The 16382-nt window shown below is 39.4% G+C and overlaps 1 pseudogene; it reads left to right on the plus strand.

Annotated features, from left to right (window-relative positions):
• Positions 1-1247: 1247 nt before the first annotated feature.
• LOC149159004 (uncharacterized) lies at positions 1248-2345 on the plus strand (annotated as a pseudogene).
• Positions 2346-16382: the final 14037 nt, after the last annotated feature.

Raw genomic sequence — 16382 nt, forward strand, 5'->3', positions numbered from 1 at the left:
TGTGATTTCCTAGCGCAGAAGCCCGGTCTAGGTGATTTTGTGCTGATCCATAGCAAATCTCACCCGGCTGTCATACTTATCAAAATCTGCTGTGTTTTAGGTCGTTAGGTGTCTTGCTACTGGCACATGTTGCAGTTGTTGCTGAGAAGGAGACAAAGGGTTCTGTTTATGATCTGAATGCATTTAATGGAAAGTTGCTTGTTGGCATCAATCAAAAGATTCAGTTATACAAATGGGAGCTTCGTGATGATGGTTCAAGAGAATTGCAGTCTAAATGTGGCCATCAGGGGTACACTGCAGCAGCAGAGGCCATAACATTATTAATGTTAACAATACCCGGATTGGACCGCCTGGGAAAGGGCCTAAATGCGGTGGCCCGGAGCGCGTTGAAGCCATTGTTGACTGGGGTGCCCTTCTGCCTATTTCTGTTGATGGATATCTACTAAGGATTCGAGACTCATGCATGAAAGGAAGAAAATGAACCAATAGAACAAGCTGCTTTCGCCAATCAGCCTCAACAGTTTGTATGTAACAAAGATCCGTTCTCAGAAGGTGCATGCTTCGATTTTATCAGTAAGGGTAAATGTGAAAGAGGTGCAGAGTGCAAGTTTCGCCATAGTTCAGATGATGGTAGGTGTAGTGATTTGCTTCCGCCCCGCATATGCTTTGATTTTGTCAAAAAGGGTAGATGCGATAAAGGGGATGACGACAGATTTAGCCATGACCCTGATGCTGGAAAGAAAAGGAGAAACACAGTGTCTAATACACATCAGCCCTGCTGGTTTTGCTTGTCAAGCCCTAATCTAGATACTCATCTTGTAGTGAATGTAGGGGACAATTTCTACTGCGCGCTAGCCAAGGTATTTGAAACCGAGTTTAGTCGATGCTTTTTATAAGCGAAGGGTTTCTTATTTGGCGATAAGTTTCAGAGAATTTGGATTCCCTTCTGAAGGAGCGTAGTATTATTTCAAGCAGTTGAAAGTTTCATGGCTTGTGATGATTTTGTCATCTTCTTTTTCATCTGTTCCAGAGCTAGTCCATTGTACACCTGTAGATACAAATAAGGAAGATTTTCTCAAGCCTCTGGTAAAGATGAAGATGGGTACCTCTGTATCCAATTTTTCTGTGGTCAGAGCTCCAGGTGAAAAAGTTTCATGTTTCATTGCATCTCATTCTGCTTCTACATGGGAATATAAAGGCCAAAGTCAGTCGTCATGGTGTGGATATGTGAAGTTCAATAAACTAAGAATGCACGGAAAAAGTTTTGTGATGAGATTTCTTTTGGTCTAAAAGATAGGGAGATTTCTCTTGCAAAGACTATGTTATTGATTGCTGTTGAGGATGAAGCATTTATGTCTTATAATCGAGATATGGATGCTCGAGCAGTTGTAAAGGAGGGGCGAGAAGCTCCCAGTCTGTCAAAGGTTACCTACGAATGGGCAAGCTTAGATGCCTTTCCGCTAGCTGGCAGAAGCATTACAGCACGGTTGTCTGAGCTTGACATTATAGCAAAACAAGTGGAAGCAGAGTTAGTATCAAAAGAAATTGGGTGCCATTTGTTGCAAGTTTTGGAGGCGGTGAATTTTGTTCTTTTTGATTTACGAGGCTTTACTAGGTCATCTCTTCTTAACAATCCAAAGCAGTCATACTTGCATCAAGTGCTAAAATCTGCATCTGGAAGTGGAATAATGCTAAGCATAATATATATTGAAGTTTGACAAAGACTTGGAGTTACTATTGTAGGAGCTCGTGTTGGGGAAGAATTTTTGATATGGCCCAAAACTGAATACACTGAGGAGATTTTTCAACTATCTGAAGGAGAAAGCTGGTTTGCTAAAGTAAATGGTGGTTGTGTTAAACATCCTGGATCAAAAGCTTTCGATTTGAACAACAGATCACTTCCAGATATTGAGCTTGGATCAAACAGAGACATAATTGCAGTTGCTTTGGCAAATCTAAAAAGGCTTTATTGGAAGCGTGCATCAAGGGCTCATCCTGGCTTATTGCTAACTTCTCCTCTTCAACCAGTGCACCATACTTATGACCAGCCCAGCAAGTTTGATAACTCAAATGCTTTAACATCGCGCCCCCAAGAATTGAGATTGTCCATTATGTCATCTGAGAGGCTTCTCATTCTTCAACCACATAACTGGGCATTGCGGAGAGACCATGGCATGCTTTTATACCATAGAAGACGCTATGGAGAAGCCGTCCAAGAGCTTAGTATTTGTATGGCCTTTGCCCCAGTGGAAGAAGCAAAAATTCTGGAGCCTTTTGTTGAAAAATTGCATCTAATGCGTGCTGAGTCTTCGTGGACACCTATGGAATTCAGTTCTCGGCCATAGGATTGTCTTTTGATGTACAGTTAATAGTCCATTAGTTGAAGAACATGTTTTGATAGTTTCCTTTGAACATTTACCTTCTACTCTTTCCCTGCCTCCAGATGCAGATAGTGAATTACAGAGGCTTGCGCATACTCTTAAAAGATTTTTTTTCAGGAAGCATGGAAATGCAATGATTGTATTTGAAAAGTAATTGAATCTAAGGGTCGCTAATCATGCTCATTTACAAGTTGTTCCCATACCTTTGGCCAAAGCACCAACTGTGTGAAGTGAATTTTAAAAGGCAGGGAAGAAGTTAGGATTTGAGTTTGATGTGATTAGACTTGGAGAGAATGATATTGATGTCAGAATGTCATTGAAGAAAGTGTTACATGGAGGAATGGGCTATTTCTTTGTGGAGCACCTGATTCAGCTGATCATTCTGGAAATGCTATTGCAACTGATAAAGGGCAAACAGGCAATGCATCCATTAATAAGCCAGTGAGGTACCAGGCAGCTTCATACAGTTATATTTGGAACAGTCAATGGTGTTATTGATGTCATTGCATCTTTTCCTCAGGAGAAATATCTGTTTCTCGAAAAGTTGCAAGCAAATCTTTTCAAAACAATCAAGGGAGTAAGGTGCTTAAGCCATGAACACTGGCGATCATTTAGCTATGAAAGGAAGACTGTGTTTTTGAAATTACACAGCAGTTTCGTAGCGCGCTACGAAACTGCTGTAGGTGATGATTTTTACGCAAATCAAGCAGTTTTGAATTATAAGCGGGAATTTTGAAAGGGAAACATCTAAAAGGCATACAAGGCATCATCTGAAGCTATCTAACAGTTAACCAGGTCAAGACACGTGGAGATAATATGCATTCGAATCCAACTTTGGATTTTTGTCATAAAGGAAGCATATTTCATATTTATCACACTTCAGGATATGTGAAACAGTTACAGTTTGCAAAAGTTTTGGCTTTCACGTATGCAAACGGTGGACAGCACATCAAAGACGTGGCAGTTTGCTCCATTTTGGGGTAATTAAAAGATAAAGGATATACTTCGTTGGATCCGGACATGTTAAGGCAGACTAAAGACCGATACACAGGGACAGTTTCATACATTTCAAGGTATTGGAAAGGATGTGTCATTAAAGATCAAACATGGAGCTTTGAACATCCATTACATCCAAACTAAAGGGGAGCAGATATCAAAGAACGAGGATCATTGTAATCAAAGCCATCATGCATGTAAAATGGAGTTAGAGTCATAGTCGATTTAGATCTCTAAGAAAACTCCAGTTAGCACTTTGTTGTATTTATTAATTAGTTAAATGGTTGATAGTGGTCATTAGAAGTAGTTTTCGAATTCCCCTCATGCTGGAGGAGGAATCTCGATTAGTTAGAATAAGAGCTCTATATATAGCTGAAACAACAATGTAATCAGGGTTGGAAAATTTTATGATACAGCTTGTATTTGGCTTATGTAAAGACTCATTTTCAGTAATATAATTTTGACTTTACTTCTCAGGATTCATGAGGGATTTCTTATGTTCAGAATGTGTGATCTTGTCCTTTCCATAATGTTTACAGTGGTATAGATGTATAATCACTCAGAATTCACTGAATGTGCTCTGATTTCCTGTATGCATTTATAAACTGTGGTCCCATATGAGTTATGTTCTGAATGTCTAAATGCTGAGTGCCCTGACTTCTATGTAAGGTTGAGTTCACTGTTATATTGAAGTGTTGTTGACTCCATAAGCCCAATGGATAGTTGTTTAATGTGTTTCCAACATTCATATTTGTCACACTTGTTCTATAAGAGTTAGCCATCTTAATCTTTATCAAAATCATTAACCTTTGAGAGAGCCCTCTCAAGTTGAGGAGGCTAAGCCTCAGCCAAAAGTTGGTTTGAAATAGTTACTTAGAGTCAACCTGACCAGCAGCCTATCAGGGTCTGATTTTGAGATAACAGCTGGATTGGATTCAAAGCTGAGTGGGGTGGATCTCCGAATTGAAAAAAACATGGTCTGAGTGGTCCTTGAACTAGACTGAGGGTCACGAAGCCTAGTAGCCCCTAAACTGGACTATGGGTTGCTGGTAAAGCTAGATTGTGTGCCATGGTGGGCCTAGGAATCCTTATCGATGAATGGCGAGATATACGGTAAAGACAAGAGGTGGATTTTCTCTCCGTTGGGCCTAATGGTTATGGGATGGGATGCACAGTAAATCCTGAAGAGTATATCTTGGTGTAGGGCCTAGTGATCCCTGGATCGGATTGTGGATGCATGGTAAAGCCTGAGAGATTAGGAGGCACTCAAATTCCTCACAGTGTAGGCGGAGAACTCTGGTGACATCCATGTTGATTGGTGTTTTTGATGTGTTCTATAAGCCCCACATTCATGCTTGGAATATGGCATGGGAGTGATTGGCTGAAGAGAGACTTGGCTCAGCCAATCTATGGTTGGGTGGAATGTGGTAGTCCCATCTCTGGTTGGTTTATTGCATTCATTAATGAGAAATTCATTCCCTTGATTTTCATGTGTAAATGTATTGATGTATATGTGGATTTTGATGGCTGATATGTTTATGGTATTTATGTTCCTATTATGCTGGTTATATGTATATTTTATGACAATAGCTATGTATGGCTCTCAACATGTTTTTACTTTTATATGAATGGATAATGTGTCTATGACCTAATAGAGGATAATGCAACAATTGACATGAGGGAACAATGGTTCATAGCGATTCTCATATAAGTATGAGATCCCTACACTTAATTTTGTTGTTTACACCTATAGGTTACATGTTGATGATGTGTTTGACGAAATGCTTGTCATGGCTAGTAGGGGTCTAGTTATGGTCTTGTTTAGTTTATTGCTTTTGCATCATTTTTTCCCTGTATTTTTACTAATTCTAAGCTATCACTTCATTATGGGTAGTGGCTCGGGCTCTGGGCCTGAAAAACAGGATTAAATCCGAGATTCGCTGGCACAAAATTGGAAATTTTGGTATTTGGTCATTGGCAGGAAATCCTATGAGAGTGACTTTAGGTTGCTAGTCACTCCCTTTCCCATAACATGAGAGCAACTATGGCCTAAGAGATCCAAAACAACAATGGGACCCAGGGACAGGCTGGCTGAGTGGTTGACTTGTCTCCTAAGGGTTTTTCTGATGATGTTGGATGACTGTGTGTGATGTTCCGTCGAATCCAATTACTTAAGGTCACATAGGAGGTCGAATTCGATCATAGCAGTCTCTCGTCTCATGTTTACCCTGGTTGGAATGATTACTTGGGTGGATATGGTAGGAGGGTGTTACAACTTGGTTGGGAAAGAGGAAATTTAATGGAGCTCGGGGAGCATTGTGTGGTACCCAATAGGTAAGATAAGACCTGGATGAAGCTTGGTGTATGTATAAGGGCAAATGAAGGGAGGAGTATGACAGCTGGTTGGACTGGTTGGGTCCATGGGTGTAAATGGATGATGGAAGGACAGTCATGGGAAAAGGAATCAAGAAAGGTAAGGTGAATGTATTTGAGGCATCATATTCCTTGGCTATGGTGGGAACTGTTTCTCTCGATGTTGCGCATGTGTTGCATGCATAAAGGGAGTTCTATTAACCTTGACCTTATGATATCTAGTAATTATGTTATGATCATGATTGTGCTGATGTTTATATACGTATTTATGTATGTATGTATGTTTGTCATTGTTTGACATGATTATGATTGTTTAATGCTAATATTTATATGTGTATATATGTATCTATGTATGTTGATACCTTACATGGTCATTAAGAATATTTCTTATGAAGGAATGATTGCTTAAGAAAGTGAATGACATGAAGAGGTTCCTAGTTCATGAGTAATCAAGTGGGAAGAGTAGTACTAAAAAATCTATTAGGTTAGTATCATGTGGTTATGAATTGAAATTATCTTATTATAGTATTTTTATGTTATGGACAGGCTAGGATGAGGGATACATCAGCGAAATGAAAGCAGTGTGGTCGCGACATGCTAGGAGAAGCATGGATAAGACACTGGAAGCAAGGTTGCTTGGTAGGGATAGTGTGGTTTTGGATGTGTGGTACTATTATGGTGCATATGTTGTATATGTTGTACATGTTGCATCTGTGATGTTGTGCGCATGCGATGTTGTGTATATATAGTGTGTGTACATGTTGTTTATGCAATGTTATGTATAGGGTGCTACATATAGTGTTGTGTGAATGTTGGTGTTGATGGTGTTGGACTCGCCAACATGTCAGGGCATCTCCCCGATAAGAATTCCAAATTAGACCTTAGACTGTTTGGTGTAGGAGTCCCAGTAGTGGGTCGTACGGTAATGCCTTTACCGCGATTTCGTACAGAGGCAAGTAGGATAACTATGTTGGTAGGAAGGGTATGATATATGTAGTGAGCCAAGGAAGGTGCATGAGAGGTTCTAACAGACGAGGGGTTGAGATGAGTGTGCACCTTGGAAACATGTGATAGCACGGAGTTAAGAAGGGAACACACGAGCAAGGATGCATCACAACATGGAAGGAAAGTTAGCTAGCAATCCAAAGTGATGGTTAAACTAACAACACATTTCAGAAAGATTCATACATACATACATAGAAATAGATATACATGCATGTGTAAGAAAACAAATACATATATCATTTAGAGTAAACAGATAGATGAAATACAATACAACATATGCATGAAATGTGTTGGCTCTTGTTATATTAAGAAGTGTAAGTTCCATTCATACAATACATCCATGTCCAACCACTAGTTCCGACAGCGGAACGTTATAGCCACAACCGCCTGCTCCTCCAAAGAGATGTACTAGCTCTGCATAGTGGAGAAGCTAAGGTTCGTTACAATACTATCCAAGCTCTCTCTAAGATAGTCCTATCGGAAGCTTGGCTGACCAAAATCCTATACAATGAGTTATGAGGAACTATTTATAGTAAAGGGTGGGGTGAACCTTGACATTCCCCTTTTTGACAGTTCATCTACCCTCGTGAGTCTTCATCTACTCTATGACTATTACATCCAACTATCGACACTTGAACTTACACTTGAAAAGATGTTACATTACGATGCATATGTACCCATGTGAGACAAAAATGGCTTGATCAAGCCATGCTAGACATCACTATGACTCGGACAACTGTTGGAAGACCAACTGTTATGAAACCAGCTCACAAAAAGATAGAAAAGATAGATCAATACCTTAGAAATAAGCCTCTTCGAGGGGGCAACCTCCTTTACATTACACAAATGAACAATTCTTAGATGATTCAAATGACAAAACCTCCTTTCTATATATAGGAGTCTACGGGGTCACAATATAACCAAGACGACATAACAATAACAATATAAAGGCACAAAAATAACAATAGAGGGATTCTATGGGGCACAATAATAACAATATGGGGACAATAGGGGCACAACAATAACAATAAGGGATACAACGACAATAGTAATGGGGGGATCACTAATATTATAGGGACCTAACATGCCCCTCTCCTTCAAAAAAGTTTTTTCCTCAACACTTGAGTAGTTCTGGATGCTTCTATATAAAATTATCATCCTCCCATGTGGAATCTTCAATGGGTAAGTTCTTCCACTTGATGAGATACTCTGAAATTGATCTATTTCATAGCTGTCGAGTTCTTGTTTCTTTGACTACTTCAGGTTCCAATATGATTTTTCCTTCCTCATCAAGTTATGGTAATATTGTCTGAACTGGAAGCTTGTCACCTATAACCTTCTTTAAGCATGAAACATGGAAAACTGGGTGCACTCGAGAAGTTGCAGGAAGCTCCAATTTGTATGCCATAGTACTTATCATTTGCAACACCTTGTACGGACCATAATACTTTGGTGATAATTTGTTATCCTTCTTAGCTTGCTTGAGGGAAATTTTTTTATATGGTTGTAGCCGTAGGAATACCCAATCACTTACATCAAAACTTCTTTCACTGTGATGTTGATCTGCCTGCTGTTTCATTCTATTTTGTGACAAGGTGAGGTTATCCTTTAAGAGTTGGAGAACTTGTTGCTGATGCTCGATGTGATCTTCTACTGCTTGAACCTTAGAATTTTCTCTTAAATATGACGTGATGGATGGTGGATGATATCCATAAAGTGCCATAAATGGGGTCATTTTTGTTGCAGTATGGAAGGAAGTGTTATACCACCACTAAGCCAGAGGCAACCATTTGACCCATTGTGTCTGTTTATCAGATACAAAGCAACGAAGATATCCTTCCAAACATTTGTTTACTATCTCAGTTTTCCCATCAGATTGAGGATGATAAGATGAGCTATGAGCTAACTGAGTACCAAGACAAGACAATAATTTTGTCCAAAAATTTCCAGTGAAAAAGGGATCTCTGTCACTTACAATAATCTTTGGGTTTCCATGTAGCTTTTGAATTGTTTCCATAAATGCAGTAGAAACTGTACTTGCTTTAAATGGATGAGATAATGCACAAAATTGTGCATACCTGGTAAGTCTCTCCACTACCACCATGATAACACTCTTTCCTTCAGACTTGAGTAAACCTATGATAAAATCCATTGAGACCTCCTCCCAACATTGGCTTGGAATGGATAAAGGTTGTAATAGTCCTGGAGTCTTAATTGTTTCAAATTTATTTTGTTGACAAACCAAACATTCCACCACAAACTTTTGAATATATGATTTAAGGCCATTGTAAAAAAAATCCTTCTTAACCCTGTGGTAGGTTTTTAGAAATCTTGAGTGACCTCCTAAGGGAGAGGCATGCAATTCCCTAAGAATCTTTTGTTTGAGTTGGGAATTCTTACATAGGTATACCTGATCCTTGTACCATAACGAATCATTTTTCCAGATAAATGTATCAGATGTACTGGGATCTTGTTGTATCTTTTGAATGAGTGCCCACACTTCCTCATCATTCTTCCATTCATCCCTTGCCTCGTTTATCCAATCTGGTTGGATAATAGAAATGGCACAAAGAAATGCTTCCACATTCTCATCCTTTCTTGAGAGTGCATCTTCCACAACATTTTGCTTCCCTTTTTTGTAGATGATTTCAAAGTCATAACCCAACATCTTTGTGAACCATTTTTGCTGCTCTTCTGAAGATAATCTTTGTTCTAAAAAGTATTTAAGACTATCATGATCTTTTTTTACCTTGAAGTGTCTTCCCATTAGGTAGGGTCACCATTTCTTAAGTGCATGTAGTATTGCCAACATTTCCTTCTCATAAATAGCTTTGCGTAAATATTTTCCTTTGATTGGATGACTTTTGAAAGCAATGGGTCTTTCTTCTTGCATTTAAACAACACCGATTCCATTTCCTGAGGCATCACATTCCACAATAAATGTTTTTGTGAAGTCCGGTGTAGCTAAGACTGGTGCTTGGCAGATTGCCTCTTTAAGATGTTCAAAGGCCTTCGTTGCTTCTCGAGTCAATGGAAATGCATCTTTTTTCAATAATGTTGTTAGAGGTGCTGCTATTCTCCCATAATTCTTAACAACTTGCGATAATACCCTGTCAACCCGAGAAATCCTCGTAGATGCTTTATGGATGTGGGGATTTTCAATTCCTTAATGGTTTTAATTTTACTAGGGTCTACCTTAACACCTTCATGAGATACAATATGACCCAAATATTCCACCTCTTGTACTCCAAAGAGACATTCGAAGATTTTTGCATATAATTGTTTCTCCTCCAATAGTTTGAGCACCATGTCAACATGTTGGACATGATCCTTCCAAGACTTGCTGTAGATTAGTATATCATCAAAAAATACTAACACAAATTTTCTAAGGAAGGGTTTGAAAATGGAATTCATCAAACCTTGAAATGTAGAAGGTGCATTAGTAAGGCCAAAAGGCATGACCAAAAATTCATAATGACCCTCATGAGTTCTAAATGTTGTTTTTGGAATGTCTTCAGTCTTCATTCTGATTTGATGATATCCTGAACGAAGATACAACTTGGTGAAGTAAATTAATCCATGCAATTCATCCAATAATTCATCAATGACAGGAATGGGAAATTTAGCTTTAATAGTGAGCTTGTTGAGATCCATATAATCTAGACACATGCGCCATGATCCATCCTTCTTGTGAACTAATACTACTGGAGCAGAGAAAGAACTTTGACTAGGTTGAATTATACCAGCCTCTAGCATTTCTGCAACCATACGTTCAATTTCACTCTTTTGGGCATAGGGATATCTGTATGGCCCGATGTTTGGAGGAACACTTCCTGGAATCAAATGAATAGCATGATCATGATCACAAATAGGTGGGAAACCTTTGGGAGTCTCAAATACCTTCGAATGATTGTCCAAGTCTTTTTGGAGATCTGGAAAAATAGATGATTTCAATGTGGGAACCTCTAGAGAACATAATTGTGCAATTACACCTCATTATTTCTTATTTAGAAGCTTTGTCATACCGTTAGAGCTGATTATCTTTCCTGATTTCCCTGCAATACTGCTTAATTCAACTTCCTTTCCTTCCATAGAAAATTTGATGAAAAGTTCTTGAAAATTAAAAGCTATTGTACCCAAGGATTGTAGCCATTGGACTCCTAGTACAACATCAGCACCACCCATTGGAATGGAAAGCATTGGGCTATTCAATACATATTCTCCCATGGATAACTTGATATTATGGCACTTTCCAGAGAAATTTATGGTTCCTCCACTTGCAACCATCACTTGACACTCTGGTGATGGATATAGGAAGCAATTCAATTCCTTTGCTATATTACAATGAAAAAAATTATGGGTAATTCCCGAATCAATCAACACTATTAGATTTTTCTTCTTGATATGTCCTTCTATCTTGATAGTTTGAGGAGTGGTAATTCCAGCCAATGCATTACAAGATATGGTCAGATTCATTTATTCTTTATCTAGGGTTTGTTCCTGGAGTATATCCTCTTCTTTTGACATTTCTTGTTCCTTTTCTTCCTCCTCTTCACAATCTATGTAGAATAATTTCTTCTCAGCACACTTATGACCTTTAGTGTATTTGCTATCACCACTGTAACAAAGCCCTTTTGCTCTTCTTTCTTCCAATTTTTGTTGTGTCAACCTTGTAGGTTGTGGAAGGCTAGGGGTAGCAACACTTCCATCTTTATAGTTGTGAGTGGTAGGCTTCCCGGTTGCCATAATTTTGCTTTCCATTTTTCTTGCTAACTTGAATGCCTTTTCCAATGAATCAGGTTCTGAAAGGCGAACCTCATTTTGGATATTATCCTTTAAAGTCCCTATGAACACCAATCCTATTCTCCTATGGAATATCTTTTACCCTTATGTTCAATTTTTGGAAGTCCTCAATGTGCTCCATCATTGAAGCCTTTTGTTTGAGATTTATCAATTGGCTAAAAAAGGTGTTGCTTTTTGTATCCTCATAATGTTCTATCATTTCTTCTGTAAAAATTGCCCAAGTGACAATTTGTTTATGAGAGCAAAGCCATTGATACCATGCAAACTGATTTGGTTCCAAATATAAAGTTCCAATACGTACCTTTTGTGTATTTTGCACATTATGGAGATCGAAAAATTGCTCCATCTATATTATCCATGTTCTGGGATCCTTGCCATCAAACTTCCTCATATCGATTTTTGGAACACGGCGGATCTTCAATCCAACATTAGAGTCTATGAAATCATGATTAACATTTATTTTGTTCTCATCATGAGTTTCCTTTACTACCCTTTCATCATTAGTGACCATTTCTTGTAGCAACTTATTCAAATTTATCTTCGATTCTTCCATCTTATCATCCATGCCATTCATCTTAACTTCCATCTTAGCGTCCATGCCATCCATCATAGCTTCCACGTTGTCCATCTTAGTTTCCACACCATCCATCTTAGTTTCCAAGTCATTCATCTTAGCTTCTACACCTTTCTTTAAACCATCCATCTTAGCTTCTATGTCTTTCTTTAAACCATCCATCTTATTTTCTGTTACCTTTTGTGCGAGTGAAATTTGTTGCACTTGGTTTCATAATATTGATATATCATGTTGCATTTATTCCTCTTTTTCATGAGTCATGCTAGAGCTTTCAGGTTACTTATTAGGTGTTTCCATTTTCTTTCTTTGGGGCATCAATTACCAATAATAATGCTTCACTATGCCCTTTGAATTCCTTCAAACTAATTTTTCAAACCAACCTTATGCAAAAATTTAAAAAATACACACCTTTTTTCACTTGTAGGAGATCGATATTGAATCTGATGTACCTTTGTAATTTTGGATCTCCCAATTCTGAAATCATGATCTACAGTAGCCCTCTGCTTCCTATTTGCAATGCCACCAGTCTGATCAAAACTGGATTCTCCAAGGAAGAGTTATGCCAAATCTCCCACGGTGCCCTGATTATAGACTAGTTCAGTAGATCAAACTTGTATGACATGCCATGTGTCACTGTTTCAACCTTAGTACCTGAAACTAATACAAAAAAACTAGAGGCCGTCCTCTTTCTGAAACTTCTGACGAGATTTCAATCTGATGCCCAAAATAAAAGTTATGATGATTTTCCCCAGGTCACCTATTTGGAATGTAATTCAGGAGTCTGCAAAAATGCCAACTTATTCAGATCATATCTCCGCAAATATAGCAAGAAAATATCTGAAATTTGGACCTGAAGTTCAAGACTATTTTGGCCCAAATGGGTTATTGTTTTAGCTTCTGAAACGTCGCAGAAAAAAAGTTATGGCGAAAATGGTATGATGACCTGTTTGGAGTAGCGAAACCCTAGAATCCAAAGTTCTGATACGAAATGTTACGAAACCAGCTCACAAAAAGATAGAAAAGATAGATCAACACCTTATAAATAAGCCTCTTCAAGGGGGAAACCTCCTTTACATTACAAAAATGAAAAATTCTTAGATGTTCAAATGACAAAACCTCCTTTCTATATATAGGAGTCTATGGGGTCACAATATAACCTAGCCGACCTAACAATAATAATATAAAGGCACAAAAATAAAAATAGAGGGATTCTATGGGGCACAATAATAACAATATGGGGACAACAGGGGCACAATAATAACAATAAGGGATACAACGTTAATAGTAATGGGGGGATCACTAATATTATAGGGACCTAACACCAACTCTTCGACATCTTCATTGTGATTGACAGTAGTGAACTTATGCCAAGATCGGTAGTCCGCAATGGTGTCCTTGTGCTCCAAGATGATATCTTTCTGGAACCTGACTCTTGCCTTCATAGCATCCAGGTACACTTCTCGGAATCCTATTTCCAACTCGTCTGAAAGCATGCACACCATTGTTTTCAATTCGGATGGACCAACAACATAATTGTGCATAATGTTTGCACTGATGGTCAAGTCTAGGCTAGTGGCGATGCGCATCAACTAGTCAAAGTACGAGTCAAGCTCTAGTAAGACTTGTGCCTTTGTCTTTGCCTGGGCGAGAGTCCAATAGATGGGATCGCATGTGCGCGCACCACAACATCCATACTCTTGAATACATGTGCATGGGAAGCTTGTCGACTAGTGATGAGTTGCGGGAGCTCTTCGTAGTTTCAGATCTGACTTCGGATGCATGCCTTTAGCTCAACCACTCTGGGCTTCATCATCTTAGGCAAGTGAAGCGAGGCTCCCTTGTATCTCATCATCCATTTTTGCATGTAATAAGCAATAGCATGCACGTTCGATAGGATACGTGCTCTTCTAGCACATCGATGCCGCCATCTGTTGAGATGGACGACTACCTTATGCATGATACCAAAATTGGAATACAATGCTCGCATAATTGTGTCAAGTGAAAATACTTCATCTAGTATTGCCTTTTTCAGTTCAGATCGGGTAGACGTTGTCACCAACTCCCCTCCTTGCTTGGCCGTTTGTAGTTCCTTAGCCACTCGCTCATTCTCAACTATCAGAAAGTGAACAATTGAGCTAGTGGCTTCAACATATGCTCTGGTAGCATCGGCCAAAGTTGCTAGATGTTTGCACACGTCAGACACGATCACTCGTTCCTCATACTACACAGGAGATGTGTGATCTTCTGGAGTTGACACTCCACGAGATTACACAACTCTATGTTGAGACTCGTCGAATCAGATGTTGTGCATCTCTCCTTCAAGCTAATCTCCAAGGATCTTAGTGTCTCCTTGGTCAGTTGGGACTTTCTCATATTTTGGATGTGGTGAAGCTGGTGGGTTGACCTCTTGGTGGTGAGGCATGAGGTCGATGTCCTACTCTAACTCCTGCTACTCCATGTCCATATCCATCCATTCAAGCACTCACTCTATCTCCTGAGCAAAGTCCTGCTCCTGCGATAGTTCACCCTGTTCACCTGATGCCAACTATTATGATGAGTCCACTACCTCTACAGGCACTGTTTCATCTGTATGCATTTGTTGCGCCCCATACTATACCTCTTGTTGTCGCGGTTCCGTCTCCTCTATGTGCAGCTCTTGTTCCTTTCGGAGTTGCTCCTTCAACTCATGCAACTCCTTCTATGTTTCCTCCATTATAAGTTTCTCCCTCTACCTTTATGTGATTTTCTTATCACGCTGTTGCCTCTTCACCTCTATAGCCATAAATTCTTTCTATACAAGTGGATCTTCTTGAAACTTTCATCTTTTCTCTTCCTCCATGTGATCAACAATCTTCCTCTTGCCCTTGTCGCGCTCTGGTATGTTCACCTCTACTATTGTTGCTGCTTTTGGTGCTCTTCGGGATGTTGCTTCACGTTGCTTCTCTAACCATTCCACAACGAAGACGACCTATTCATTGGGTCAGGAGGAACTATAGCAATATCTCCTTGGGTCCTCCTCCGTCCAATGAAATGCCCCGTGGATCCAGTTGAACTGTACTCTCTTGCAATGATCTTTCACAAGATAATGTGGGTCATACAGATTGTAACTTTAGAGGTCGAATGGATACTTCTTCATCTACTCTGCTTCGACATCTACATGCTTGAAACTTCAGATCTCATATAACCCAATGTGCAGCGGAATAGCGGGCAAAGGTGCCTTCTTCTTCAGGTGTAGCGTAGCTGTCAATCCTACTAAAATGTGATAGGCTACTTCCTACATGATGAGCACGTCTAAGGCGAACTTCAGTAGAACATGCAGAGGCTTCTCCTCACTGTAAATTCATATTAAGGTTCTGGGTAGTGAGGCATACCAATAAGCTATGTCTATCAGTGCCTCGATTGCTACCATTGACATGCAAGGTGGATCTTGTTCGAATATTATCTTGTAAACCGGGGTGATAAAATTATCAGAAAACTATGTGATAACTCCTCTGAAGTTGCATTTAGATAACATCTTACAATAAATATTCATAGCAATCTCCGTCGGTGACCATGCCCACTTCAAGCCCGAGAACTCTTGTCAGGCACAGACTACATCCAAGATGTAGGCGTAAACGTAGATTTCTGCTTGCATACCTTTGAGCAGTTGTCGAGACCTCATTACCTATTCCTTCAACTGATAAGCCAACATTGTGGGCCAATTACATGGTTTGCCCTCTCTGGTTAGTTGGTCCAGCGTGATCACCCAACTTTATGGGAAGGTTTCCATGCTTTCTTGGCCATACAATCGACATGAAAAGATGACCAAGTATTGATATGCCTTCCATAGTATCTTCATCTTGTTGATCTCGTTGGGTGTCATCCTGAATCTAGCCGGTTCCTTTACCTAGTTCTTTAGAATGTATCTGGAGTTGACATTGTTGTTGGGTAAGATGAGCGAAGTCTCCATGATAGTCACAGGCTCTGACATCTGATACATCTCATCATAATCCTCTGCCCTGAAGGTTGCAATGTTTGTCTCATTGACACTACTCAAGGTCATCGTCTCAAGATCAGTGTGCGAGACGATCTAGTGTATCATGTTCGTGCATGGGGACACGGAGTATCTGCATGCAATTCGGTACAATCCAGACTTGTGGATGTTCAAGTATACCTGGAGATCTTTGAGGTCTTCCCAAAATGTGCCTATAAATGAATCATTGACCTCTTTCCTTTTCAGCTTGATGTCCTTGTCTAGAATTAGATTGGTA

This window comes from Pinus tabuliformis, chromosome 5_2 (genome assembly GCF_031772625.1).
Source record: "Pinus tabuliformis cultivar Carrire ecotype Pingquan chromosome 5_2, CPIR1, whole genome shotgun sequence".
Taxonomy (NCBI): domain Eukaryota; kingdom Viridiplantae; phylum Streptophyta; class Pinopsida; order Pinales; family Pinaceae; genus Pinus; species Pinus tabuliformis.